The 24,973-nt window shown below is 44.8% G+C and overlaps 1 long non-coding RNA gene, 3 other non-coding genes and 1 pseudogene across 5 annotated transcripts; 3 read left to right on the top strand and 2 right to left on the bottom strand.

The window, feature by feature from the left end:
- Positions 1-1,704: 1,704 nt before the first annotated feature.
- On the bottom strand, positions 1,705-7,163 carry LOC112674406 (uncharacterized). 2 transcript variants are annotated; one of them, XR_007408349.1, is made up of 3 exons: positions 6,722-7,163; positions 3,598-4,007; positions 1,705-3,348 (listed from the first exon to the last, which is right to left on the bottom strand). It is a non-coding gene; the product is annotated as an uncharacterized LOC112674406 (long non-coding RNA). The 2 variants fall into 2 exon arrangements; XR_003145404.3 differs by having other exon boundaries at positions 3,689-4,007; positions 6,722-7,150.
- Positions 7,164-7,383: 220 nt separating this feature from the next.
- TRNAI-UAU (transfer RNA isoleucine (anticodon UAU)) lies at positions 7,384-7,477 on the bottom strand. The gene is made up of 2 exons: positions 7,440-7,477; positions 7,384-7,419 (listed from the first exon to the last, which is right to left on the bottom strand). It is a non-coding gene; the product is annotated as a tRNA-Ile (tRNA).
- A 7,060-nt stretch (positions 7,478-14,537) lies between these two features.
- TRNAR-ACG (transfer RNA arginine (anticodon ACG)) lies at positions 14,538-14,610 on the top strand. Its single transcript has one exon. It is a non-coding gene; the product is annotated as a tRNA-Arg (tRNA).
- Positions 14,611-15,559: 949 nt separating this feature from the next.
- Positions 15,560-16,548, top strand: LOC112674371 (proteasome subunit alpha type-6-like; annotated as a pseudogene).
- A 5,217-nt stretch (positions 16,549-21,765) lies between these two features.
- TRNAA-AGC (transfer RNA alanine (anticodon AGC)) lies at positions 21,766-21,838 on the top strand. The gene has a single exon. It is a non-coding gene; the product is annotated as a tRNA-Ala (tRNA).
- The last annotated feature ends 3,135 nt before the right edge of the window (positions 21,839-24,973 follow it).

Raw genomic sequence — 24,973 nt, 5'->3', positions numbered from 1 at the left:
GTATTTGGCTGTCTTTGGGAGTGGCTCTGGATCTTGGTAAGGTAGCACCCTATCCCCCCTTTTGGGGATGACTGGATCTTGGTAAGGTAGCATCCTATTCCCCCTTTTGCAGATGATCTGGATCTTGGTAAGGTAGCACCCTATCCCCCCTTTTGGGGTTGACTCTTATACCCAAAGGGGGTTTTCAATACCATTAGAAATATGTACTATTTGTTCTAGCTGGAAAATGATAAGACATTTAAAATAATTCTGTTTTAAGTAATTCTGTAATCAAAAGTTGGCCAGATTGGAACCCGACATTGGGAGTCCGGTAGGAATTGTTCAAAGCCTTTCCCCCTGCCCCACATTAAAATTAGAACTTTGTACACATAAAAAAAAAAGAGGCAAATGGAGGATAATGAAGTTGGAGAGATGGATCTATCATGTCATTAAGTTACAACCTTATTCTCTGAGAAATTGAGAGCCCCTCTATCTTACAACTTGTAAAATGAGAAAACAAATGCAGCTCTAGAGGCAGGCCAAATTCTACCCATTCACTTCCACCAATCCCAAAACCTCCCCTATTTATCTCAAAAGGCTTGTAATCTCTTCAAGAACTCTTATCACCCTCAATTCCTAAGACTGAAGAAAAAGGGGTGAGACTGGAAGACTTTTTAAAAATACAAATGCCATATCAGATAAAGGGTTAGTATTCAAAATCTTCAAAGGATTTATCGAACTAGACACCCAAAAAACAAATAATTCTATCAAGAAATGAGCTGAAGACATGAACAGACATTTCTCCAAAGATGACATAGGTTGGCCAATAAGCACATGAAGAAATGCTCAACATCACTCGGCACCAGGCAAATAGAAATCAAAACCACAATGAGATCCCACCTCACACCAGTGAGAATGGCTAAAATTAACAACCCAAGATACAACAGATCTTTGCGAGGATGCAGAGTTCCTCTTGCACTGTTGGTGGGAATGCAAGCTGGGGCAGTCACTCTGGAAAACAGTATGGAGGTTCTTCAAAATTTTAAAATAGAGCTACCCTACAGCCCAGCAATTGCACTAGTGGGTATTTACCCCAAAGATACAAATGTAGTGATCCAAAGGGGCACCTGCACCCCAATGCTTATAGCAGCAATGTCCACAATAGCCAAACTGTGGAAAGCCCATATGTTCATCAACAGATGAACGGATATGGAAGATGTGTGTGGAATAATGGAATATTACTCAATGGAATATTACTCAACCATCAAAAAATGAAATCTTAGCATTTGCAATGACATGGGTGGAACTAGAGGGTATTATGCTAAGTGAAATAAGCCAATCAGAGAAAGATAATTATATAATCTCACTCATATGTGGAATTTAGGAAACAAAACATGGGATCATAGAGGAAGCAAAGAAAAAAAATAAGACAAGATGAAATCAGAAAGGGAGACAAACTGTAAGAGACTTAATCATAGGAAACAAACAGGGTTGCTGGAGGGGAGAGAAGTGGGGGATGGGGTAACTGGGTGATGGGCATGAAGGAGGGGACGTGATGTGATGAGCTCTAGGTGTTATATGCAACTAATAAATCACTGACCTCTATGTCTAAAACTCGTAATACAGTATATGTTAATTGAATTTAAGTTTAAAAATATTTTTAATAAAATAAAATATGTGGTTACATGAAAAACAGTAAGTTGCAAAACAGTCCATGCAGTACAACTCTATTTTATTTTTTAATTTTTTAAAGATTTTATTTATTTATTAATGAGAGACCCAGAGAGAGAGAGAGAGAGGCAGAGACACAGGCACAGGGAGAAGTAGGCTCCATGCAAGGAGCCCGACGTGGGACTCGACCCCAGGACTCCAGTATCACGCCTCGGGCCAAAGGCAGGTACTAAACTGCTGAGCCACCCAGGGATCCCCTACAACTCTATTTTAATGTATTTTATAGGTGTATAATTGTATCTGTGTACATTTTAAAAAACTGGAATGATACACATTAAAATATATATTGTGCTTAAAAAAAAAAACAATGGTTATAAAAGAAATAAATAGAGCTATGGGAAACCCAGGGTGGTTATGGCAGGAGAGTTTACTGTGGAGGCAGTGAGAAAAGAGACCACAGACAGCACTGAAGAATGCCTTCTAAACCCTCTTCGGTTTCTCTGTGTTTTTAGTTTGCTTCACTTTCTTTACCTCTCCCCATGAATGAGACATATACAAAAGTAATACTTCTCATCTGCTGTCCCTTCAACAATGAATGCACCTCATCTGTTGTTATAAACCATACAGACCACACAGGCTCTGTGATCTCCACTTCATGAAGCCTTGAGACTTGCAAGCTACTTTCTCCCTTGAGTCCAGACTGTGGTGCTGAACTATTTAGCTGTAGATTTGGGGACTTATCCATTTTATACAGCGGGACACCCTGGGAATGCCATTCCTTTATTTAATTAAGCACCGATCATTGTAGAGGCCGCACTGAAGCATAGGGGCCAGGACTTGTACTTCTCCCAAGATTCTAAATTTCAGATCATTACTGTGGCTCCAGCTAAAGGGCACTGAAGCCAAAAGGCCCTATGTCATTTGGAACAACAGATAGGGAACCTGAGGAGTCACAGGAGTCAAATGATGTGTCCAAGGTTGGGCAGGCTAAAGAGGACCCGTGTCTGACATCTGTGATTACTGTTTGTCAGCACAGAATGAACATAAATGCAGTCTCCCATTAAAATATAAAAAATATATAAAACAGCTCTGATACGGTGCTGAGTGCAAAGGTCAGAGAACCCAGGTGTTAGGTCAGGCTTTGCCTCTGGCTCAATGTGTGGCATGGGGAAAGGAAACTCTCACAAACCTCAGGTTTTTGGAGGCAGGCAGTGAGGCTCTCATGGGATGCCCGGAGGCCAGCAAGGAGGAGGCAGTGGCCAGTGGTGAGGAAGGTCCTGGCAGCACTCCACAAGGAGCAGGATCACACCACAGGGGCCCCAGATGGTGGAGCCACCACCGGAAATGGAAATCGCTGAGCAGGTTAGGAAGAAAAAACAGTGGGAAACCCTGCTTCCAGGCCCAAGTAATAAACATTCTGCCCCCTAGTTAACAACTGTCAGTAATAGAGAGAAACCCAGCCCCAGGTCGTGCCACTCTCTCCCTCCTCAGCTCACCCCTCTCACATCCTGGGATGTTGGGAGTGCACTTTTGCTTTCAAATTTCCTACTTGTATGGCTCATCCGACTTGTGCCTGCCCTTGGATTCTCTCCTGTGAGGAGACCAAGAGCCTGGGGGCCACCTCGGGTACCAACAGGGTCAAGGACTCCTCAGTACATCCAGCATCAGGGTTTTTGCTCATCTTCGATCCAGGTCCTCCTGCAAAGCAAAGCCTGTGCTCAGGACGCCTTAGGGAAGGCTGGGCTTTCCTCACAGGTGAACCAGGAAGCAATCAGTGGAAGAGAAGCTGCGGGCGCTCAGAGGCCTAGCTCCCTGGCCGCCCATTCCTCCGCTGTTGTGCCGCCAAAGTCTGCCGGTCAGGGAGCAGGCCCGCTTCCCTGGGCAGGAAGCTGGTGCCCCGGTGGGAACTTGCCCTTTGCTAACAGCGCCCTAAGAAAACGAACTTACAGATCTCGTTCAGAAAATGGCCTGCTGGTCCCCTGGGGTGGGGGTGGGGGGGTGGCGTGGGGGGCGTCGCGGGCCTCCCCACCCTGCGCACCCTGCCTCGGTGGTTCTGCCTGCTCCCAGAGCGCATCTTCCGGCCGCCGCCCGAAAAGCACAGACCTCTACCGTTCTGGCTGCCTGGCCCCTTGGTCTGGCCAGCGCAGACGTTGAACAGAAGGGACCGAAGAGTATCCGGCTGGCCTGGCTCAGATGTTCTTCCATCAGGGGAAAACCAGAGGCATCAAAAGGTTGCTCAGGAAGTAGGGTACCTCCTGGGCTCTCTGGGAGTTCTGGAGCGACAGTGGGAATTTCCAAACTTCGGAGCTCATAGTCTGCTTTCGTCCCCAAAGAATCTTGACATAAACGTTTTGAATCTGTTGCAAATTTAAACAACAACAAAAAAACAAAAAACAAAAAAACAGCGATTTTAATCTGGGTAGGAAGATTAGATAAAATGCTTATCGTTCTGGCCTGAAACATTCTCATCCCAATTAATTTGAAGATGGGAGGAAATGAATGCCCTGGAAAATGTGCACTGAAAGGATATGTGCAGTTGGTAGCCAGTCCTCGCCAGACCCTCCCCTCCCCTCACCACCCGCAGCCCTTCCTGCTCCTGTCACGCCATTGCCAGGCTGGGACAAGTCTCTCCTGGTCGCCTCTCTGACCCCCAGGCCCATCTTGGGGCCCCATTTGCCCTTCACTGCACCTTGTGTCCTCAGAAGCCTGATAAGGGCAGGACCACCAACTTTTGTGTCTGGCCCCTTAGCTCATCAGGCTCAGATTCTACCTAAGGCCCCACACAGGGTTGGAAGAGTTGATCTCCAGGCCCTCCGCCTGGCTCAGTGGCACCTCCTGTCTGACTAGAAGGGACACTGATCTGCCTGAGCAGAGGGTGGGGTGTTGAACGTGAGGACTGCTCAAGGCAGAAATAAGTGTGCAGAGAAAAGCAGGCCCTGATAGGCCCTAGTCTCTGCCATGTGGAATCTCAGAAGGACCTGGAGGTGATGGCTGTAAACATTTTCTCTCTTTTAAGTTTGTCTGCAGGATGGAAATGAGACGAATGAGTAAAAGGTGTTTGGAACTGAAGCGAACAGTCCTTTCACAGCTGACAGCAGAAAGAACCCTGGGCATTTAGCAGAGGGAACACTTGTACAACTTTTTGATCCCAGGTGCTTTCTGAGCAGCATCTGAGTAAATTACAATAGGTCACGGAGCATAAGAACAACCCAGTGATACTGACTTCCAGGCAGTGCCGAGTTGTGGTCACAGACAGTGTGTGTTTGAATGAGAGGCACTGCTGTTAGGTTGGCGAACACATTTTGAACCTCTCCGGCTTTCTTCAATTTTACTTTGGAATCAAAGATCCTGTGAAACATCTGTGTTCCTGAAGGCCTCTTTTGGAAACTGAATCTAATACTGAAACTTGGAATTATGGCCTTGATTCAATCAGAAAATTAAAAGAAAACCTTTCTTCTGCATCTCATTCTCTCCAGGAGCTGCTCTCAGACCAGTGAAGTGAGTCTCCCTGGTGTGTTTTCTTCCATCTGCCTTCCCAGTTCTTTTTCCACCTCTGCTTAAATCTATGCCTACAGTTTCACCTAAGGACTGAGAAGGATCTAGCTGCCTTACAGAATGGCATTTTGGGAATGGACTAGAAAACCTGGAAAAATGAACAAAGATGGTATGAGGAAGAAGCAGTCTATGGTAGCATGCAGAAAGGGCACAATGGACAAAATTTCAGGAGTTGGAAGACTAGCTGGCTCTCCTCAAAAAAAAAAAAAAAAGTTTGCTAAGGATTTTGGACATCTCTTTCTGGTAACAGTTTGTTATCAACTGACAAATGTCACATGACTGAATTTGCATTAGAGAAAGGCAGGAATGTCTTCATACAGGGTAAATTCTGAAGGTCAGGAACAGGGTTAGGACCTTCATAATGGTCCAGGCAGAGATAATGAGTATCTTCATTAAAGCAGTGGCAGAAATGTTATTAGATTCATTTATTCATTTAATGCCTGCCCTCCGCCCAGAGTGTGGTCCTGGAGACCTGGGATTGAGTCCCACATCGGACTCCCTGCATGGAGCCTGCTTCTCCCTCTGCCTGTGTCTCTGCCTCTCTCTCTTTCTTTCTCCCTCTCTCTGTGTCTCTCAAGAATAAATAAATAAAATCCTTAAAAAAAATAAAAAATAAAGGCAAATTGAAAGCTGACATATTTTCTTAATGCCTGAGTTCACAAGCCCCAGAATATTACTTTTACTGCATTCCATTGCTCCAAGGAGTTAGAAATCCAGTCCAACTTCACGGGGAAGAGAAACAGAGTCCAATTATAGGTGAGGCAGTTCCAAGGTCACATTCAGAAAAGAATGAGAGCTATTTCACAAATATAGTCTACTGTGGATGAAGACATACACTCTACCACAATCTTGGTATGGATACAGAGAGGGACCAATAAATTAATCAACTGTACAGCATAATATAAATGTGTGTATAAAATGATTTTAAATGATTCTAGGGTCAGGACATTGTGCAGATATCACAATCTGGAGGATGGTCAGTTGGCATCATAGAAACCACAATGCAGAAGTGTTCACTAAAAAACTTCTGTTTATTTTTGATAAATGCCAGAGGCTCTGCTAATTAACATAATGAAATTGGTTTTCTTTAGTGAAATTTACCCTTGTTAATTAATTAGGATATTGGAAATGTGGTCTTACTGGGTCAACAAGTTATGCTCGAGAATTGTGAATTAGATATGTAAGAGATTCTGTCCAGAGATAGAAGAATCAAATGAGCTCTGCAGTCTTTAACATGAAAGACAGTGCCTGAGGCTGGAGCCTTCAGTGGTCCTGTGTCCTGCTGCTGGTTTTCCTGACTCTGATAAAAGTTTGGCTGAATCCCGCCTCTGAAAAATTGTTGCATCTGCCTCAGGCTTCATGAAAAGTTGTTTTGTTTTGTTTTGTTTTTGGTGAGGGGGTAACCCAGCTCATAGATACAGTGAACAGGCGGGTGGTTGTCAGAGGTAAGGGGGAGGGGCAGGTAAAATGGGTTAAGGGAGTCAAAAGTCAAAATCACTCCCTACTTCCTACCTACCTCAGGAACAACAGTATGCTTATTCCTGTGATGTTGTTCTACAGATTTCTGGTCTCTAGGTCTCTTTATCACACATCTTCTTCCAGTCCTAGGCTGTTGGATTATCAGCAGATGCCAGGCTCTGTTTCTCAGGTGGCAAAAGCTGCTCTATGGTCTCTGATTGTTGGTTCATCAGGGTAGACTCAAGTGGGGGGAGGGGTAAATACTAGGGGTGACCTTCAGAAATCAGTATTTCATTGTTCCCCCAAGCTGGAACTTTAATAGGGCTGGGACGGCACACTATTTCTCATTTTTGAGTTCCCTCTACTGGAGTTCCACACTTATCGCTGCAGGGAAGTTACTTAGCACTTTCTAAGTACGTGCCGGGGCTCCCTGAGTATCCATCACCAAACATTAGGGCAAAGTGGGAAGACGGGGTGTCAGGAGATGTTCATGGGAGAACGCTTGCAGAACACGGGGCGGATAAAGAGAAGTTAACTCACTGCAGCATCACGGATTCCGTCTGTAAACGCTTGACGTTGTTCCATTGCAAAAGCGCCAAGGAGAAGGGTGAAGAGACCTGCTAGAGAACCCATCAAACATATCAAAGGTGGCGCGACATGGTCCAGAGGACGTGGGAATACAAAGAGGAAAGGCTCTTGCACGCTCTGGCTGGAAAATGATGCTCCAGGTGAGGCTCGAACTCACAACCTCGGCATCACCCGCACACATACTGCTGTATAAGTACCGCGCGCTAACCGATTGCGCCACTGGAGCACCTGCTCCCCGCTTCCGGTCACTTGCTACACGGCCTACGGAGACCGGTCCTAGGTCTCCGCTGGGGGCAAGGCCAGGGCGCTGCCGCTCTCCTCCTGCCCCGGGTCTCCCCGAGCTCCCGGGGCCGCCTCTTGAGCACGAGGCTGCCACCCACTCCGGGGCCCTGAGGGCGCTGTGCCGGCGGGAACGCGGCGGCCACTTCCCCGCCACCCGGGGTGCGGGGGCGGAGGTGGGAGACAGGTGCCCCCGCCTCTCTCCAGTCCTCTCCCGACAAGCAGGTTAGAAACCAAAGTGTGCCCGAGGCTGTTGGCTGCGATGACGCGGTCTGAGAAACAGCCCCTGAAATGGAGCCTGGAGCTCCCCGCCCGCGGGCGTTCCTCTCCGGGGACTGCAAACTATAGGGGAAACGACCGAAACAGGCCCAAGGCTGAGTCTCTGGAGTGCCGGCTGCCTCTAGGCTACGTTGAACTAGGGTTTGTTGTTTTGTTTTGTTTTGTTTTTTAAGACCCCATACTTAGGAGAGTTTTGAGATGGGAGGATGGGACAAGGAGCTATCCCCGGTGCGTGCGCGTGTGTGCGTGTTGCCCCGGAGTGTTGGGGTCTTTGTTGTGGATGGCGAGGCGGAGGAGAGGTTACGTTGAATTAACTGGCATTAAATACGTTGAATTAGCTGGCATTTCCATCCCAAGCATTTTCTTGTTTTTCTTTTCCTTAAGAAAAAAAAAGTTACCATTTTTCACGTGCATATGATACATCAAAACAAAAGCTGTGAGGTAAGATAAAAAAAAAAAATGTGGAGTCAAGTGAAAGATACTGTGTATCTAAAGTTCAAAAGAGGAAAAAGAGCCCCTGAAGTCTTCTTGAAGTTTATGTATAATATTTGACCTTAAAGGTAGATTGTCTTGCAACTCAGATAAAAGATTACCACCGAAGATAAGAGCACTAAGCAATGTCCCACTGCCTTCAACACCGGGGATAAAGGGGATTTGGGCACCAGAGGAAAAGTGTACTGAATTTTTTATAGATACATAGACCCTGAGAAAATCCTAAGCTTTTCTCACGTGGAAAATGTGTAGGGGGCTCAGCATCTGTCCATCCTCAGACGTAGCCTAAGGTGTCCTAATGCCCTAAGGGGTATCCACCACAGGTAATGAATTAACCTCTCCGAGGCATCTCGAATGGAACTGGTCATGTACCACCCTTTGAGAAGATAGTGGCTTATGTGAGAATCTGTTTTTCTGTAGCTCAGCTGTAGATCCTCTATCGAGAAAGGTTTGGAATCTGTCTTGCGGACCCCATCCCACCAGTCCCAAACTATGCTCAAGAATCACACTCTCTGGAGCCATGGAGCTAAGAAAATATGATGCTCTTCTCAATGGGGCTTCCACCAACGTTGAAACTTAAAAATATTCCCTTGGAACATCTATTCTTCCTAAGTCTCAGGATTGGGTTTCCAGGTGCATGTGATTGTCAAAAGCAATCTTTTACCCTGTTGAATTACCTCTGATTTCCTGCCATGAATATCCCTTCTTTCCCCAGCCAATGGCATTATCAGGCTATCCTCTTTTAATAGTACAACTGACTGACACAAAAAGCTATATAGTTCCGAGCTAGAAATGTATTACTGTTGCACACTCTAACATCCTACTTAATTTGATAAATATTTTAGCATAGTATATACCCAACAGAAATGGACAACCCTCCACCCTGAGGATGAGCCTTTTGTTCCTGTTCATTGATTCATTCCAAAAAGATTTATTTAGTACCTGCCTTGTGCCAGACAATGTTGGGAGCTCAGAACACAGAAGTGAATAGAATAGACAAAGATAATTCCAGCCTTCCCAGAATTTACATTTTTAAAACTTCTAAAGAAAGGTTCTTAGCAACCCTCTGCTTTGTCCTTTCATCATTTTTATTTATTCACTTACTCATTAATTTCTTCCACAGCAAACATGCAGGGTACCCACCACTGGCCAAGCGGTGTGCTAGACAATAAAGGTGGTGTCGGAGGCATTACATATCTTAACATCATTCTGATGAAGGGGGTGAAGAGTGTAGTATGACCCATTGCACCCTTAACACAAAACTGTTTTCCACCTAATGTCTTCCCAGGTATTTTCCTGATTACCCTGTATTCTCTCTCAAGTGCCCTTCAGCCTTGTACAGGAATACAATACTCCTGCCTATTCAGTATTAGAAGTTAGAACTAAGGGCATAAGCCATAAAGACAGACATTGGTGGGTGGAGAAATATGGGAAGTGATAAGTTTTTTATTAATTTTTTAAAGATTTATTTGAGAAAGAAAGCATGAGTGAGAGGGTAGAGAGAGACACTCAAGTAGACTCTGTGCTAAGTGCAGAGCCCAACACGGGGCTCAACCTCACAACCCTGAGATTATGGCCTGAGTTGAAATCAAGAGTGATACACTTAATTAACTTGCCACCCAGTTGCCCCTCATTTTTTAAAGTAATCTCTACACTCAACATGAGGTTTGAACTCACAACCCTGAGATCAAGAGTCACAAACTCCACTGGCTCAGTCAGACAGGCACCCCTGAGAAGTGTGTGTGTGTGTGTGTGTGTGTGTGTGTATGTGTATTTAAACAGGAGCATCAGGGTAGGATTTCACCTTTTTGTTGGAAGGCAAAGTTCACATCCTTATGATGTCACTGAATGTTCCTACCAATGGGGACACAGGAAAGGACCACAAGGTTCTACTCTTGAAGAGAAGGTTAGGATGACCTCAATGTAAAAAGGTCCTCTGTAGAAAACAGTGTAATCAAAAGCTGAAACAGAAAGATTAAAAGAATAAAAGGTAAACCAGGATCATTAGCCATAGGGGAGGGGAGGTAAGGGCTATGACTTCAGGGAATGTTGAGCATCAGGAAAACAACAACAACAACAACAACAAAGAAAACACTTTACTTCTCTTGACATCACCAAGGAATGGATTTGGGTTCTGCCATTTTTTTTTTTTTTTCTGTTCTGTTAACAATTATTGCTGAGATCCTCCCTCATGTAAAGCACGGGGCAAAGTGTGATACCAGGGAGGTTAAGTCAGGGCTACTGTCCTCCAAGGACTTCCAGGCCAGGTGGTGAGACAGGACAGCCAGACACCCCAGAAAAGCATAGTAACAAGGTTGAATTTATTGGAACGATATAGGGGTAGTTCATAGACTCAAAGAAAGTTCTGGTATAATTAGGGCTACAAAAGAGAGTTTGGAAACTAAAATGTGGAACTCATTTCCTTCAGGATACTTTTTATTTTTAATATTCAATGAAGATCAATGGAATTTCCTGATCCATAAATATAAGCATTATCCTAAGTTCTCCTTGCTTACCACTTTGGCTGAATCACCAAAACCTAACCTTTCCACCACAACCAGATCTCTGTTCCCCTCTCTGAGCCCTCCTCACACTCAGTAGCCAGAGCAATTCTTGCCATTCCTGCTCAGACTATGGGGGTCTAGAAATCTGGCTCCTCCCCCACTGCAGGTGCCCTCTAGTAGAGCCTAATTCAATCTTCCTAAGATATAGAACTGAAAATGTTCTCTTTAAAAACCTATTTTACCTTCTTCCTGCCCTCAGGATAAATGCCTTATCTTGATAAAGTTATTTACAAGTTGGCACCAACCTATCTTTCAAAATATTTTAATTTTTTTATTGTAGTGCATGTCATACATGCAAAAGAAGTTAAAATGTATAAGAAACGAACCTACAAAATCTAGAAAAAACTATTGTTAGTATATTTGAAGTCTAGTGTGTTCCGCAAGCTGCCTTTCCAGCCTCTTCTCCAGTTTCCTTTCTCCAGGCCAATTCAAACCATAGTTCTACTACATGAAACCACTTTCCTCAACTATGCCAGGCACCTTCTGCAACTTTTAATCTTGCACATCCTGAGCCCTGTCGCCCTTTAGTTCCTTCTTCACAAGGTCAAATTTGCTTCTCCTTCAAGATTAAGCTTCACTTGGGGCACCTGGGTGGCTCATTTGACTGTGTCTGCCTTTGGCTCAGGTCCTGACCTCAGGGTCCTGATTTCAGGGTCCTGGGTTTGAATCCTGAAGCAGGCTCTCCACTCAGTGAGGAATGTGCTCTTTCTCACTCATACTCTCTCTGTGTGTGCTTGCTCTTGCTCTCTCTCTCTCTCTCAAATAAATAAAATAAAAATTAAGCTTCACTGACATCTGGTCTGAGAGAGCCTTCCCTGAGAGCCTTCCCTGGCTGCCTCTCCAGAGTTCACTGATTTACTTCCATGTTGCTAACACATTTTCTTCTTTATTTCTGGGGTAGCACTTCTCCTGTTTTATTGTAATGACGAGTTTAAATTGGTTTCCCTGACTAGATGTTAGTTCCTTGAGAAAGGAGGATTAAGCTTTATATGTAAATCCTTAGGGGTTCACATTTTGCTTGGCAAATGAATATGCAGTAAATGCCTTTTGACATATTGAGATTAAATTTTAGAAGACAGGACAGGAACTGGACATTGCTATCAATGATGACTGTATTTTATTGACAGTTGAAATACCTGCCAGGTCTTTACCTGTGTTATGTTATTTAATCTTACAACAAATCTGCAAAGTGACTATAGTCCTCCTATTTCAGATAAAGTAATGCAGTGACTGAAAACTTACATTGTCCAAATTTCACATAGCTAATCAAAGGCAGAGTCAAGATTTTAATCTGGGTTTCTCTCTACACTTGCTTTCTTTCCACATCAAGTTTCTTCTAATGAATAATGATAAGAATAGGGAGTAAATTTAATACAGAAAGTGTTAAGCTACAGTAATGCTGGAGATGAGCAGACCATGATGATAAAACAAATTAAAAATATCAACAGTTATACAGGCACTGCAAAAATAAGTGTGGGAACCACTGAGAGATATATATTTGTTATAGACAAATATAGATGGCATAAATTACTGATTCTGGAATTAATAATGTAAGACTCCTGCTCCATCCTGGAGAAGCAGATGGAGGCAACCATTTCAGGTTGAACTCCAGTGCTCTGCTCTGTGTTGTGCACATCACCCTCTGATGCTTCAAATCTAGAAACTGTGGGATCGTTTAACTGGACAGTTACAAAGATCTGTGATGTATGGCATTACTAATAGCCACAATTATATAATTGCAATATCAGAATCAATATGTAATCATGTACAATTAATGTCATATGCAAGTAATGTACTTGCACTGAACACAGTATTGAACACACACCATAGGTCAAAATCCTTCTTTGAGGCTCTGGAAGGACCTGGAAATCTAGCTATAGAACCAGTGAAGGTTAATGTAAGCTCTCAGCCCTCAAAAATGCTTTAAAAATACTTATTTCATTTTATTTCAAATATGGGGCTGGAGCTGAGTATAGCAGCTAATACTGCTTGGCTACACCACCACCAGTCCCCTGCACCACTGCCCTCAGTCCTCCTTTCCAACAGAAAAATATTTTTATTCACATAACTTTCTGTATTCCTTGGCTTTGGAGGAGATGGACTCCATTCTCAGCTCCAAACAAAGAATGATGATTGATCTACTAAATGACAGTGATCCTACTCTGGGAGATAATTGGGTTAGGTAAGTGTGTGATGCAAATCTGGCCAGTGTGGGAGAAGATCTACTAGGAGTGTATAGGAGAAGTTGTCCTCAACAAGAGATACCAGAAAGAGGCCTGCTTTTTGTTTGAGTTTGAGGAACTGCATGGAAACCAGCTGGAGTATGAGAGCCACAGGTTGAAAAGGACAGTGTGCAATTTTTTTTTTTTTTAAATCTGAGTCCTGATGACATCATGAAGCCACTGAATTAACCTGACATATAGCTTTCCTACCCTCTGGACTATGTGTGATAATAAATCACTTTGTTTAAGCCATCGAATGTTGTATTTTCAATTGTTCTGGATCTGTTGCTGAAAGTTTCCTGTTACTGAGGAGTGCTCTTTAGGGGTAGATATGTAAGTTTTGTAGTGAGTTTTTGCATAAGCATTATGTTCTAAATCCTTCTGATCACTGGCATTAGGAAAAACTCAAAACCAACCACCTAAATGATATGAAAAATGTCAATCTGGTGTGCATTTGGTTCACTAAGCTTTCTTTTAAAAAAATTTTATTTATTCATGAAGAGAGACAGAGAGAGAAGCAGGCACCAAGCAGGGAGCCCGATGCCGGGACCCCAGGATCACGCCCTGGGCTGAAGGCAGGCACTCAACTGCTGAGCCACCCAGGCATCCAAATCTTTTTCTTTCATATCATCAGAGTAGATGTCTATTCACTTAGGAGGAGCCCTAATTCTCAGTCACTAGCTCCTGCCCAGCCCTACTGTCTGTCCCTAGCTTTAGACAATGGACCTGCCCAGCCCCAGCTCCGAAGCAAGGAAACCATTTGTGAGCCCCCAAGCTATGTTCAGGAAATGAGAACACCATAGCTGTACATACTCCTTCCCTGTTCTTCCATTTAAATATCAGGGTTAGGAGAGCACGGAATACAGACACGGAATGCCTACCTACATATACCACCAGCTATGCCTTTTTATGCTCTCAATTCTTTATCCATGCACACAGACTTTTAATGAAAAATTAGTTATTGTAGACACTATGGGAGCTGCCCTCAAAGAATATAAAATTTGGTAAGAAAGATCGCTGAGCAAACAGCAGCTGACATCACAATGCCACAATTGTGTATGCTCTCTACCTGGGAATACAGGAAAGAACAAAACCCAAACTGGGTAAGAATTCATCCCATTAGGTTTGTAAGAGTGTTTCTTCATTCTGTTCCTTCACATTGGCCTTGGCCCCTGATTTCCAGTTTCCAACAGCTAAGCCTTAAACGCCATCATTGGGAGCTTGCAGGTCTGTCTGTCACCGTGAGGTTAACGTCCTGAGGTTGGCAGGATAGTGAGTCTTCACAATAGACTGCAAAGCTTTACATTCTCTCATCCAGGGAACTGAAGAGCAGAGAAAAGCGGAAGGGGGCCCAGTGCCCAAGAGCCACATCCAGAGACTGGGTGGTATAAAAATCCAGGCACTTCATGAAGACTAATTAACAATGCTTTAGAAGATACCATTGCCAGCAGGGCCAGTGGCGCAATGGATAACGCGTCTGACTACGGATCAGAAGATTCCAGGTTCGACTCCTGGCTGGCTCAGCAGCTTCTTTCCTTTTGGTGAGGGAATGGGAGTGGTATGCTGTGTTATTTATACCCAACGTGCACCCAATAATCCTTCTGAAGCGGTCTTATTATAAAGAGGTCCTCATAAAAGTTGCATTATAACTCTTGTTCCATCACCACATCCTTGAGAAAGATTGAGGGAAGATGAGAGGAGTGGGAAAAGACATACAAAAGAGTAAGACAAGAATCTGGCATAAATCAACTCATAATATCTTCTATACCTGCCCATTGTGCATGAAAAAGTCTCCCCTTTGAGAACATTTGCCTCTTTGTTAATGCTCTCTTGAGAATTAACAGAATTCTCAGAGAATCCCGCTTAATTTCCTCCAGTGTTCAGCTGCTCAGGTCTATCCGGAAACAATCGACAGTGATTTCATAACCAACAGAAGAGAGAAGCTGCCGAAGGATGAGGGCAGGACACAGGGGGATCTCGGGTCAGGAGTAAGAACCTGCTGTAGTGAGAAGCAGCCCGCAGGTGGGGAGCCCTTCACACGGTGACAGGGAAGACCTGGAGTTTGTATCTACCAGGTGACTAGGGTGCGGAACTGGGCTCAGCTAGGACGGGGTGGCTGCATAAAATGCGATGGAGCTCGCTGGCCGGTGCCTGCAGAACAGCCACCCCACCCACCTCCATGCTTGACCGCCCCAAAGTGACAGGTCCCTGGGTCCTGCCAGCATTCATCTCCCCCCGGGGGGGGGGGAGGGGGGTCACAGATGCACACGAGGGCAGGCCAGCTGGCAGAAGAAGGACAGAGAACAGATCCTGGCCAGTAAAGGATGAATTTTTCTATCCTCCTTTAAGACCACGGCTGGGAGAGTGCGGGAGGAGGCCGAAAGAATTTGAGCGTCAGAAAAGAGAAAAGAAGGGTCTGGAGTCAGGGGCTCCTTCCATCCTGGCTGTGCTGTGGCCTGGTAGGATAATGTAGCCCAAACTTTTCCTTTTAAAGTTTGAAGACGGGGCTCAGAGACAATGCTTGAAGTAGTGGGTTCACCAACATGTCCCGGGGTTCCAGCGCTGGGTTTGACCGTCACATTAGCATTTTTTCACCTGAGGGCTGGCTCTACCAAGTAGAATATGCTTTTAAGGCTATTAACCAGGATGCCCTTACATCAGTAGCTGTTAGAGGGAAAGACTGTGCAGTAATTGTCACACAGAAGAAAGTACCTGACAAATTATTGGATTCCAGCATAGTGACTCACTCATTCAAGATAACTGAAAACATTGGCTGTGTGATGACAGGAATGACAGCTGACAGCAGATCCCAGGTGCAGAGGTTACGCTATGAGGCAGCTAATTGGAAATACAAGTATGGCTATGAGACTCCTGTGGACATGCTATGCAAAAGAATTGCTGATATTTCTCAGGTCTACACACAGAATGCTGAAATGAGGCCTCTCGGTTGTTGTATGATTTTAATTGGTATAGATGAAGAACAAGGCCCTCGGGTGTACAAGTGTGATCCTGCAGGTTACTACTGTGGGTTTAAAGCCACTGCAGCAGGAGTTAAACAAACAGAGTCAACCAGCTTCCTTGAAAAAAAAAAGTGAAGAAGAAATTTGATCAGACATTTGAACAAACAGTGGAAACTGCAATTACATGCCTATCAACTGTTCTATCAATTGATTTTAAACCTTCAGAAATAGAAGTTGGAGTAGTTACAGTTGAAAATCTTAAATTCAGAATTCTTTCAGAAGCAGAGATTGATGCTCACCTTGTTGCTCTAACAGAGAGAGACTAAACATTGTAGTTAGTTTGCCAAATCCATGACACCACTTGCCTGTGTTTGGTAACAACACACCAATATCGTGGAGGCCCCGGGATTGAAAAAGGAACCGCTCCCACTCCTCCTGCCACTGTGAAGTGGTTAGGACTCTGTATAAATAAAAACAGTGCTTTTGGAAAAAAAAAATAAAGTTTGGAAGAGGAAATACATCCCTGGATTCAAAACTCAGATGCCACCACCACTGCTAGTGACAACTACTAGTAATAGCTCTGGTGTGTTCCCTGCAGTACAAACCTATGTTGGGATTTGCATTGGCAGCGCCTTCCTACTTACAGACTCATTGGTACTAGACCTCTGGGTGTACTTATGCTTGGTTCTGCTTTGGAAATTCCTAGCAAGGTAAAGGCTATCTAGATTACCCAGATCATTAGCAAGTGATGGACATTAGCAACGCGCTGTAACCAGTAGAACTTTAAGAAAACTAAAGCCTTAATCAGATATCTCAAGCATTCCCCTGAATGGTGAATAATACTGTTCTAGAGTAACTCAATCCCCCCCCTTCAAATTCATTTAGAAGCCTAAAAGACTATATCACTCTTTTTAATTTTTAGCCTAAAACATCAGTCACCTTGAAACTCTGAAGTGGAGGGACACCTGACTAGCTCAGCAGTTGAGCAGCTGCCCTTGGCTCTAGGATTGATGCTGGAGTTTTGAGATTGAGTTCCACACTGTCCAGGATAGAATTCCACAGCTGGCTCTCCACAGGGAGCCTGCTTCTCCCTCTACCTATGTCTCTGCCTCTCTCTGTATCATAAATAAATAAATAAATAAATAAATAAATAAATAAATAAATAAATAAATTCTTTAAAAAATAAAGAAAGAGAGAAGGTTCAAATGTCATCTGCCTAGTGTGATGACCCCAGTTACCAACCTACCCTGTTACCCCATAGCCTGACCTACTTCCTGCCTGATTTGTCTTCACAGCACCTGGATGACCCTTAGAATCTGACTGAACACAAACGTTTTCCTTCTTTCTCTCCCAGACTGTCAAGTTGACCAATGCAGACAAAAATGCACTTTCTGCCCCTTTGCTCCTAGATTCTTGCCCAGCTCCCACTCTGCACTCCACCTATTTTCCCAAAAGGGATGCATTTTTATTCTCCTGAAATTTGCATCAACTTCTGATTGCAGTCCTAAACCTGCTATTTGTAAAAGGAACTGTGGGAGTATATGTTTTCTTAACGTCTCTGTTGGTTGGATTCAGGATTCATTTTATTCTTGACACAGATAAGTCGATTGATATTTTGTACACAGGAAAATAAACTCACTTTGAACTCCTGCGCTGGGATCTTCAGACTCTGGAAGAGGAAAGTCCCACCAATCACCCTTCTGGTTAGGGTTGTTGCATCCAACTTCAAAATCAAGAACTGATTGCTCCTCTCATGCACCATGCTGCCTTAGGGAATGCCATTCCTCCACGTGCAGAGCAGTGTTCCTCAGCACCTCCCCAGAAAATTCAATATGAGAGCAGACTTCAAAAGAGTTTCTCACCCAAGGGCCAGGGGTCACTACCACCTAGCAGCTATCCTTGAATCCTAGGAGGCACTGTGATTCCCGCCCCCCCCCATACACACACACACACACACACACACACACACACACACACGCACACAGCCTAGGAACAGCAGTAGGCGCTCAAATGATTTGTGGAATGAATAAAGGTGTCGTAACTCCACCAAAGTTACTGTATCAGTTTCTCTGCCTGGACCACTCTGATGATGCTCTGACCCTCCTCCTGGCCTTTGCACGTAGCTCTAAGTTCTGGCCTTTGTGGGAGCGGTGTTGAGGTGCAAATTCAGTTACAGTCCAGACTAAATTCATTCACCAGCAAACTTAGCTAGAGAGACTGTCCAAATACTTTACCTGGCATCCAAAGCCATTCATGAAGAGGGTTGGCCTGCCTAACAGCTTCACTCCTGAAGTTTTCTCCCATGCGACTCTAGGAAAAAATAAGTCATTCTTATTTACCTTCAAAACCTGCTCTTTCAAAAAAAAAAAAAAAAAACAAACAAACCTGTTCTTTCATTTTTCTGAGACTTTGCAAATTCCCTTGGGTAAAGCAGCTGTATGGCCTCTCATCCTTAAAACATAATTTGAGGATGCCTGGGTGGTGCAGTGGGTTAACCATCTGACTTTTGGTTTCTGCTCAGGTTGTGATCTCATGGTCAAGATCTCAGAGTCATAATGTCATGGTCATGTGGTTGAGCCCTGGGCCCCATGGGGGCTCCTTACTCAATGAGCTCAGTATGGAATCTGCTTGAGATGAAATTCTGTCTCCCTCTCCTTCTGCCCGCTCCCCCTCCCCCCAACTGGTGCTCTCTCTCAAATAAATCTTTTTTTTTTTTTTAAAGTGAGCACTGCCTTGAATGGAGGTGGAAAGAGAAAGAGAACAATAAATTGAGAAAACTCAGATACTCTTTCCCCTCCTGATTTGACCAACAGTGCCCAAAAAGAAGCACAGAAGGTTTTCTTTATATATTTCTTCTGAATGGAACAAAACTTAGCTTCCAATCAAAGCCTTAGGTTCAGTTTTGGAGTGGAGGGAATGAAAGCAGTAGATTCCAGACTGCCATACTCAGATCCCCACTACAGTCACAACAAGAGTACTAACCACTATATATGATCATGCAGGGCACTAAGAAAATCAGATTACTTCTATTTCTTACAAATTAATCATGGCAATTGCCTTACCATGAAGTCAGTAAGAGCTCCAAGAGACGTACTATATGCTTGCAAAACAGAAATGCATATTCAAAAATGACAAGTGGAATAATCTTGTTTCCTTTCAGCTGTGCCCATTTATCTTGTCCATTGCAGAAAATCAAAGGGCCTCTCAGCTGGCATGTTGCCTCAGTTTAAGAAAGGTCTCTTCCTGAATTTACCCTATGAAAGAACACAACACAGAGAAAAGCTCTTCCTCTCCAAGTCACTAATGTCTGAATAGCCAATAGCTAAGAATAGCATCATCCTAACTCTAGACCCTGAGAGGATCTATACTGCCAACCTGTCAAGAAGCTTATTATACTCTAGAGGAAATATGGAAAATAAGACAATAATTTAGTATCCTTTTCAGGACAGAGTTTTATAAAGATGATGAAGAGAGGGACAGGTAGGGTACTGATTCAGCTAGAAAGGCCAGTAAAGTGTCCTCTAAGGCAGTGACATTGGAGTAACGGCCTCAGTGATGAAAGAGTCAACTCTATCGGGTCTGGAGCAAGAGTGGAAGAATTGAGAGGCTGACAGCTAGGGCAGGGGCCTCCCTGAACGGCAAGAAGACAGTTCCTCAGCACAGCCACATATGAGATTTGTCTTTTCCTCAGTTCTCCAGACTGTACCTCACAGTCCCAAAGCAGCCTTGCACCTCTTAAGACCCCAGCCACTCCATTCCCAGAACCTCATGTTGGACCCTTGGTGTCTGTAAGTGGGATGGATGCAAGGACTGTCCCACTGCTCAGCCCACTATGGGTCATGACCTCCCTGACCTCACACCCTTGCTCAAACTCTCACAAGATTCTGTCCACTGCTGGGAAAGGAATGACCTTATAGCATTTCCTGCTGGGCACGGACAGCATGTTGGGTCAATCTGCAGCTGACTGAGTCCCTAGAGAAAAATCTGTCTTGGGGCACAGGTATGGCCTTGGGAAAGGTCTTCATTGGTTCTGTTAATAATTTCTTTGGTGATCCGGAGGAATTTGTTCTGGGTGTCATGAAACAATGGATGCACTACAGAAATGGTGAGGCCCAGGCAGCCAGGGATGACCACATCCTAGTGCCTGTTGCCCCACACCTTGTCCCTGATCTGCCTCAGAGCCTGGATCGTGTCAGTACCTTCTAGTCCCTCCCTCTCTGCTTTTAGGTAATCTCTCAGTGCTGCCCTGAACAGAGGCCTCAGATCCACACATCCTTACCTGCGTCAGCCGTCTCCGGGCCCGCTACTATTCCCTTTCTCATTTCCCAGGCTAACCCTTCCTGTGAATCCTGTTAGATTCCTGTGAATCTCAATCTCAAAGAGCTGAGAGCCCTTCCTGCCCCACGGGAACGGCTTCTCTCGGGGGAGAACAGGGAATGGGCGTCCGCGCTGCCCCCCTGGAACCCGCGGCGCTCAGGGACTCCCCCAATACCCCCTCTGACAAAAATGCCCCTCCTGGCCAGGCTGGGGCCCCCTTCTTTCTCCCCGGGATTCCTGTCCGGTCCGGGCTTCGTCCCCCGGCTCTGCGCCGCCTTCCTCCACCTTGCACAGCTCATCCCATGCGGTGGAAGCGAAGTCCTGGCCCCCGCCCCGGTGCTGGGTGCGCCCTTACAAGAAAAAGAAAGATCCAAGATCAGTTACTGTCCAGGCGTGTGATCGATGGTGGGGATCGCGCCGCCAGGCGGGTCAAGGGTTTGGCGGAAGGACGCGGGGCGGGGGGACACCTGGCACCAGCACGGGGAGTGTGGGCGGGAGCGGGGAGCACGGGCCGGGCGGGCACCCGGGGGGGGCGCGCAGCCTCTCCGGCGTAGAGGGCGTGCGCTCTGCCGTGCGCTCCCGCGGCCCCGCCCTCCCCGAGCCCTGCGCTCTTAACTCAAACAATGTAACAGGCGTCGCCTCCGCCCCGCCTTCCCCCCATCCCCGCAATTCCTACGCCCGCGCCTGCTCGCTTCCCCTGGTGCTCCCCCGTCCTCTGTACCCGGCAAGGTTCGGCTGCGGGTTCTCCGCTCTGATGCGCCGGTGCTTCTTGGTGCCTCCCGCGAGCCCCCTTCGTGGGTCGCGTTGTGCTCGCGCGCTGGGTCGCTGGTGGCCGCCGCTCGGAGCGCTGCACCTGCAGTCAACGCGATCTCAGAAATTAAGATAAAGCCCCGCGGGGCGAGCGGGTTCCGTAGTTTAGGGGTCCTCACGCTCGCCTGACACACTAGGGGCTTGCGGTTCGAAACTGGGCGGGAACAACCGTCTCCTTTTGCCTCCACCTCCCAGGACGGTCCCCACCGCCCGTTTCCTGAGGCTGCAGCGGCGCCGAGCGCGTGGTCCCCATCCCGGGGGAGCCGAGCAACCCGACCCTCGCTGCCCGGAATCCTACCGCGCTGGAAACGGCGCGCTCCTCTCCCGGGAATGTGCACCCGGAGATCTGGGCCACACCGGATTTTTCTCTTAGCGACTTTCTCCCCCTCCTTTCCGCGCAGAGGAACCGGTGCCCTCCCCGCGCCCTAGCGGGGGGCAGTCTGCAGAAGAGGCGCTCCTCGCTGAATTCCAGTTCTGCATTAATGGCCTTGACTGCCCCTTGCTCTTGGCCATCAGAAACAGCGAATAATAAGCAGAAACCGGCGCTTCTATTCCTGAAAGAAAAATTGGAAGGATCCCTAAGACGTGCTTGGGGAATTAGCTCAAGTGGTAGAGCGCTCGCTTAGCATGCGAGAGGTAGTGGGATCGATGCCCACATTCTCCAAGTTTTGTCCGACGTTGGCTTTCCAGGGGGTGATTTCAAGCCTCAAGAAAATGAGAAAGTGGCGGGTATTTGGGGGTATTTCTTTGAATTTTGACGTATGGGAATGGACAAGACAGGGCTGGTGAGGGCTCTCCAAGACATAGGTATGTAGACTGCCAGTTTATAGTAAGTCCCGTTTCTTCGGAGGAGGTGTGATCCCCGAAGGATGAGGCATACACATTTTCTGTATTTCTCCATGTGTCCCCTGCAACTTTGCCCGACATTCAGCACAGTCCGGGAAAGTGCAAAACACATAAGCCAGATTCAAGAAGTTCAGGAAAGCTCACGAAGAATGAACTCAAAGAAAATCAGGTCCAGACACATCACAATGAAATTAAAGAAAAGAAATTGAAAGCTGCCAGAGGACAAGGAAAAGGTGTTGTGTGTGTGAAGGCTTCTTATCAGAAACCGTAGGAGCTAGAGAGAAAAGAAGGAATATTTTTTAAACGGTGAAAGAAAATAATTGTCCATCTGAAATTTTATCTAAGTAGCAAAAATATCCTTCAGACATAAAGGTGAAATAAACACATTCTTTCTTGAAAGCACACTGAGAAAATTCACTGATAACAGAATGGCTTAAAAAAAAAAGATTTAAGACTGAAGAGAATTGATAGGAAATTTGGAACATCAGAAACAAAGGAACAAGAGCAGAATAGGAAATATCTGGGTAGAGACAATAGAGCGTTATTCTCTGGAGTCCTTTAAAGTTCTCTCTCTCTCTCTCTCTCTCTCTCTTTTGCTATTTTTTAAAGTAAGCTTTTGATGCCTGAAAGCAAAAATTATAACACATCATCTGAATATACTATATACACACCACAAAGGTGTTAGAATAAAGGGACCTACATGATGATAAGGTTTCTATATATGACTTGAATGGTCTAACACTGATTCTATAATAGACTGTAAAATATCAGGTATGTATATGGTAATGCATGTACCAATTACTATTAGCAACCTAGATTAATTGCTAAATAACTATAAAAAGGGGAAAAAACTATAAAAAGGGATATAGTAAAAAGAAAAAACCACCACAAAGATAAATTAATATAGAGTGATGTTATTAAACTTGATATTTTAGAATGAGTTATTTATCTGTAAATGCCAGAGAGACAAAGCAGTGAAACTAGAAATGGATCGTTTCTTGTCCATATTTATCCTCCCATCTCTTGAGGTCTGCAGTCATCAGATTTCCTTCTGAATACCTGAGCACAGTACAGTGCCTGGCAAAGGACAGCTGTCCAGTGAACATGTACTAAATGAATGGAAGAGAAGTGATGGATTCAAAAAAATTGCACAACAGTGCTCAGTAATTTTCAAGTCACTGGATGTGGGATTTGAAGGAGGACAACGAATCAATATTGATGTGGGGGGTCTAAGCCCAAAAGGCCAACATAAAGGAGGCTGAAAGTGAGATATTTATGTATGAATGAATGAGCTACTGTGGAGAACAGAGACATCTTGAGTTGGAGCAGAGAAAGGGCGTACATTATAGAATCTAGAAGTATGCTTCTTGACTCATGCTTTGCCACTTAGAAGCTCCGGGATGGTAGGAGCAATACTTAACTTACTTGCACTTCCATTATATCTTGAAAGTGTAGATTTTGATAAGTAGTTTTGTTGCCAAAATCCAATTGGACCATATGAGATAATCTCCATAGATCTCTCAGTATAATTAATGGTACATGACAAAACAAAACAAAGCGAACAGCAAGATTTCTATTAAGTTGTTGTTTTGTTGCTGGTTGGTAGGGAGAATGTCTCCAGTCATGTAGATGTAAGTGAAGATAAAACAGACCAAGACAGAGAAGTTTGAACTGTAGACAAATATGAGGATTATTTATTCACCCACTCATTCATTCTTTTAGTCGGCCATCAGCGAACCAATAGTAAATAAACACCTCCTATGTTTATTTTCAACAAAGGAGACCAGGAAGGTGTAAGATCGCCTTACACCTTCCTGAGGTGTAAGAGAGCTCTGAGGGAAGGACAAACCACATCATTAGAACAGCAGAGCAGCAAAGACAGGCATCACTGCCCCCAGTCTTACAGCCCAGATGGACCTATCCTTGGGTGAATACTGGAAAGGCTTGGACTTCACTCATCTTGGGTGTGAAATCCTTTGGGTCCAGCACTGGCTTACATGGAGTGATTTTCAAGTCACATTGGTAGCATTTCTTAAATGCTGGAAACAAAAAAAACAGCGGTGCTTGGAAAATAATATTTGTTATTTTATTTTAAATGTGAAAGATCATGGGCAATTGCCTTCTTGGCACAGTAGGCAGAGTGTCAATTTCATAATCTGAAGGTCCTCAGTTTGAGTCTCAGAGAGGGCAAGACTAGGTTTTTCCCCAGGTCAGTTACTTTGATTAAAAAACAGGAACGGAAGGAAAAATTCTCAGATATTTCCTACAAGGATTTTTGAGCATTGATGGAGAATTTGCTGAGGAAGGTTACATCAGTTTTATAGTTCGTTGAGCTTCCCGGTAGTTTCAGGAAATGAAAGGTGAAGAAATTTAGATTGCACCAGAAACTACAAGCTATACTATATTTCTGGTCTTCCTTCTGTCTTATGGAAGAAACAGGAAAAATTTCTCTTCCCACTTCCTGCTCTGAACTGGCCCCACCACAGTTAGGAGGTGAAAGAAGTGTCAAATCACTTATTCTGTCACTCAACAAATATTGCTTGAGCACATATTAATGGATGGTCCTGGATGCAGTATTAAAGGGTGAAAACATGGCAAAAATTCCCTCCCTCCTGGAGCTACAGCTCAGTTGGGAGTGTAAGGGAAACAAACAAGAAGCAAATATGAAAAATGCATAATCAACTAGTGATAATGTTTACTGGGGGGGTAATCATTAGCTAATCAAAGGAGTCAAGAGTGTGGAGGTGGCTCCGTTAGCTTTCCAGAAAAGAGCGATGAGAGTTGTCACCATGAAGAAACTTTTCAGTCTCTCCATCCTGCTTGCTGAGATCCTTGTGACCAAAGTTTTGCTAACACTGTCACTAGAGTCATCTTTACCTATCAAGAAAACTGGGGGATATGAGAGCTATTTGCCCATAAGAGGGGCTTAGTTGGATAAATAGTGGTACCTGAT

Source organism: Canis lupus, chromosome 35 (genome assembly GCF_003254725.2).
Source record: "Canis lupus dingo isolate Sandy chromosome 35, ASM325472v2, whole genome shotgun sequence".
NCBI classification, from domain to species: Eukaryota; Metazoa; Chordata; class Mammalia; order Carnivora; family Canidae; genus Canis; species Canis lupus.
The sequence above is the reverse complement of the archived record's forward strand: the minus strand, read 5'-3'. Positions and strand labels throughout refer to the sequence as shown.